The 4,834-nt window shown below is 41.1% G+C and overlaps 1 protein-coding gene across 2 annotated transcripts in view; it reads left to right on the forward strand.

Annotated features, from left to right (window-relative positions):
• NELL1 (neural EGFL like 1) overlaps positions 1 to 4,834 on the forward strand; it is a 731,583-nt gene that overhangs the window by 360,826 nt on the left and 365,923 nt on the right. The gene's annotated exons all lie outside the window — the stretch shown is intronic.

Below are 4,834 nucleotides of genomic sequence, written 5' to 3' on the forward strand. Positions count from 1 at the left end.
TTCCTTTCCCTTTTCCCCCTCCCCACCCGCATCCCCACAACCTCCCCTCTCTACCTCCCTTCTCACCCCCATCCCCACAAAATGCTGAGGAAGTTGTCAGTTTCTTCCTTTCTTCCACCATCTTGTCTCCAGGGCCCAGCTGGAGGCCGTTTCCCCCTCCCCACCCGCATCCCCACAACCTCCCCTCTCTACCTCCCTTCTCACCCCCATCCCCACAAAATGCTGAGGAAGTTGTCAGTTTCTTCCTTTCTTCCACCATCTTGTCTCCAGGGCCCAGCTGGAGGCCTCCCACATTTTCTTTCTCCCCTCTGCCTCATTTATACCAGGAAGTAGTTTTCTATATCTAGTGGTTACATGATGGGAGATAAGCAACAATGATAAGGTTATGACAGTTTAATTTTCTGGTACATTTGTCAACTTTCCTGTTTTATTTTGGTGCTGTCTCTTTCTGGACTGCCACCAGGAAATTACCAGATATGCAAGAGCCGGAATTACTAGTGGTATGAACTGAAGACAAACCTACTCAGAGACATAGCAGAGCAGCAGGGATGTCTGGTGGGGGTGGGGGGCGGCCTTGGCCTCGGCGACCTGCGGAGAGCAAGAGTTGGATAAACCTATGTGAGAAATTCTCACTGGGTTTTTCTAACCATCTCCTCGTCTAGTTTTTGAAAATATTTTTATTCAAAGCCTTAGAGTCCTGTGAAACAAGGAAATGGCTTGCCTGTTGGAATGAAAATAAGCTTGTTATAGCCAAGCAACTCCTTCCAATCTAGATGAGGCAGACACCTCGCAGCAGTTAGCTGGTGGCCTGGGGAAATGAGCCAGGGTTTCCCTCTGAGAGGAGCTGAGGAGGGTCCGTGACAGGGAAGCATTCATTGCAGTCAGCAGGTTCGTTGGCAGTGGAGGCCCATGGGCTGAAGATTGAATTGCCTCTAAGGCAAGTCCTGACTCGTTTCTCATCTTAAAGAATGGCCGGGCATCCCAGCAGAATGAGACGCAGTTCAGTGTGGCTGTGTCTCTGTGAGTAAAATACCAACATGATTTAGCCTTCAGCTTGCCCTGCTCCCATCCATTCTCTTCACTGCAACCGAGTGATATTTTAAAAACAGAAATTGGATCGTGTCACTCACTGCCCTGATTAAAGTCCAGACTCCTTCACATGACTTACCCGGCCCAGCAGGATCCAGCTCCAGCTTATCTTCCTGGTTCTTTTTAAGTAGGCCAAACTCCTTCCCTCTAATTTTTCTCAAACATTCTTCTCTGTCAGGTATGTTATTCCTCTCCCCTTTACCTCTTTCACTTCCATTTCAGGTCTCAAATGGAGCATCCTTTCCATTGAGAATCTTTCTCTGACCCTAAAAGAGTAGGTCAAATCCCCCTGGTGAAAAGTCTTAACTTCTCAATAGAACTTAGCAAGTTTTGCTCAGTGCTTTACCAGGCTGTGAGGTCCATGATGGCATTTTGTTCATCACTCTTCTGTGGGGTTTAGTAGAGGGCTAATTAATGTTCATGCTCAGTCATAAAGCCAGGCTTAACTTTGAAAAGGAGCAGCTAGTACTGTTGCATTATGTACCCAGAAGGAGGAAAACTGGTATTTGATGAATAACATTAATGCCAGCAACCCCCTTCAATACCTGACTTCTCTTGGTGTTCCCCAACCCTCACAGTGATCTGTTCTTCCAGGCTTCAATAGTCATGTGAAAGACCTTGTAATCAACAATAAGTAAATTTCCTCCAAAATCTTAATGCCAAGCATGCTACTCTATGGCTCCATTTCCCAGTTTTCCAGCTCACGCACTCTAGTACCCTCACTGTGATAATTCCTTGCCTCCATCAGGATCCCTGCTGATATTTGGTTCCCCAGGAAGCATCCCATGAAATGGAAAGTGACATACAAGGCAGTTTACCAGGGAGTGCTATAGGGATGCACACCTGTGAAAGACAGGAGATGGGAAGGGTAGAGGGGTGAGTTAGCTCAATCTATTGAGTACTCTGAACCTGGGGCAGTCTTTAGAATTATTCATCCTTGAGATAAAGGAGAACCAGTCTTAATTGTAGTTTACCCTCAGGATGGGACTGTGACTGTGGGTGAGTTATATCTCTTTAACCAAGGACAATTTTTTTTTGAAAGGCTAACAGCTGAAGATCACAGGAGACTGTTCTTTAGTTCTGTGGAGATACCTAGGCAGTGCAACACAGAGTCTGCCATAATGTCCAGTCCATTTCAACTTTTTTCCTCCTTCTTCATGCCTTAACTTCCCCCCTTAATAGCTGAGGTTCCTTGGCACCTCATTCTCATCACCTCTTTTCTTATACACTCAATTCCCTTGTATCTCTTTTTACTCATCTTATTTGCCTAAAACCGTATCTCTGGCTATAACCTTCCAATTGCCCTGCACTTGTCCTAACTATCTGAATGAGACTGGTGAAAACATGTAACCCTGCTGAATGCTCTCGCTTAACATTTATGACCAAAAATCACAAGTAGCTCCTTAGCCATCCTATTACACACCCTCGTAAATTCTCCTTTCCTCATCCTGGAATGACTCTTTAATGACCTTCTCCCTTTTCATTAAACATACAGTACCTCCTCTCCTTCTCCCAATTCTCAGATGTCACCCCCTCTTTTCATTTCACTGAGAAAATAAAAACAAGCAAAGAAGAACTACTTCATTCCCTACAACCAAATATGCCTCTTCCCTTAGTACTTGCCTTCAAACTTGTAAAGATGACTTGCTCCATTTGTGCACTGGAGATCAACTCCTCCTGCCTTGTCTAGAACTTGGCTCCTGCAATGATCTCTCTCTGCTACATCACCATTTTTCTTCACTCATCCTAATATATAAAAAGCCAGGGGCTGTCACGACTTAAATGACCGGACGGACAACCGAACAGCAGGCTGGTGGTGGGAGTCAGTCTGGGTCCTGGCCGGCACGGCAGTGGGAGGGAGCTCTGGGCCCCAGCCGGGGCACGGTGGTGAGAGGGAACTATTATTGTAACGGATCTATTATTAAAGCTACCTTTGGAAATACTATATCTATAGATAATATTAAAAATATATCTAAATGTGCAATTCTCTGTCCAAAAAAATGAGCATGTTCAAAAATTAAATGAAGAAACTTTGGATATACTCGATGGAGATTTTCACACATATTCGAGTGATGATTCCATTGATTCAATAGATAATACTGAAAAGGAAAATTTTCCCAATGAATTCTTTAATAGTATTACTCCTTCAGGAATGCCGTGTCATAAATTAAAATTGAAAGTGGATGTAATAATCATGCTACTGAGAAATCTTAATAGTAAATGGGGTCTTTGTAATGGTACTAGATTTATTATCCAAAGATTGCGACCTAACATTATCGAAGCTGAAGTATTAACAGGATCTGCAGAAGGAGAGGTTGTTCTGATTCTAAGAATTGATTTGTCCCCATCTGACACTGGCCTCCCACTTAAATTAATTCGAAGACAGTTTCCCGTGATGCCAGCATTTGCGATGACTATTAATAAATCACAAGGACAAACTCTAGACAGAGTAAAAATATTCCTACCTGAACCCGTTTTCGTACATGGTCAGTTATATGCTGCTTTCTCTCAAGTTTGAAAGAGCGTATGATGTTAAAGTTAAAGTTGTAAATACTTCATCACAAGGGAAATTAGTCAAGCACTCTGAAAGTGTTTTCACTCTTAATGTGGTATACAGGGAGATATTAAAATAAGTTTAATCAATTTATCAGTCATTGTTTGTATCAGTGTTGCTTTTACATCATGTTTTTGTTGTTTTTATATCATGTCTTTGTGGTTGTTATATCATGTTGTGATTGTTTATTAATACATTTATGTATTATTTTCATATACATTTTACTAATTTTCTTTCATCTCTGACATTTCTTTATAGAGAAAGGGAAAATAGCAATATTAAAATATTTCCTATAATTAATTCCCTTTTAATGTGCATGAATTCTGTGCACCAGGCCACTAGTATGGAATAATTTCAAACAGCATACAATCATGCTGTGATCTTTTCCATCTTTGAACAAGACTCTCTCTCATCTCCAAGTCTCCCTACAGCTTCTACTCAACTTTTCTTTATGGGAAAATATCTCAAAAGGTTTGCCTTGTTTTTCTGTCTCTACTCCCTCATATTCCATTTTCTCTTTAATTGACTCCAGTCAAACTTTGCCCCATTCCTTTCCCCAAACTACTCTTATTAGGTCAAGATTAGCAGTGAACTGCTTGCCAAAGGCAATGGTTACTTCTCCCTTTATTTTATTCAACTTCATAGCAGCAATTGACAAAAGTGATCATTATACTTTTCCCAAAACACTTTTCTTCTTGACTTTCATGATATTCACTCCTCTGTGAAGCAAAATGTTTAAGGAATGTCAGGAGCCAACTTGTTAAAGAATTCAAATGCCCTGACTGCCAGAAAGATCTGACTTCCATCTCATGCTCCTGTGTAGTTACTATCCTATCTCAAATATCTGGGGAAGTTCCCTCCACACCCTTGCTTGATGTTATCTTATATAGTTTTTATATTCCTGTTGTTCATTTGTTTTTATTATGCATTGTCTTGGATCACTAGTGGAAGTACATGGTATTGTGCAGATAGAACACTTTGTTCATTGCATGAATTATTTCACTAATTTCTGCTGTTTTGTTCTTATATCATAGTTACAGAAGTCTTGCTGATTCTCCCAGGCCTCAATTGCCCACAGTATTTATAGGCTGACAGATCTTTAACATTGAATAGAATATATACTTTTACTCTTAAAATAAATAGATTTTAAAATGGGAGTAATGCTATACTTCACTCATGGAACTATATGTG

Source organism: Myotis brandtii, unplaced genomic scaffold, assembly GCF_000412655.1.
Source record: "Myotis brandtii unplaced genomic scaffold, ASM41265v1 scaffold293, whole genome shotgun sequence".
In the NCBI taxonomy this organism is placed as follows: domain Eukaryota; kingdom Metazoa; phylum Chordata; class Mammalia; order Chiroptera; family Vespertilionidae; genus Myotis; species Myotis brandtii.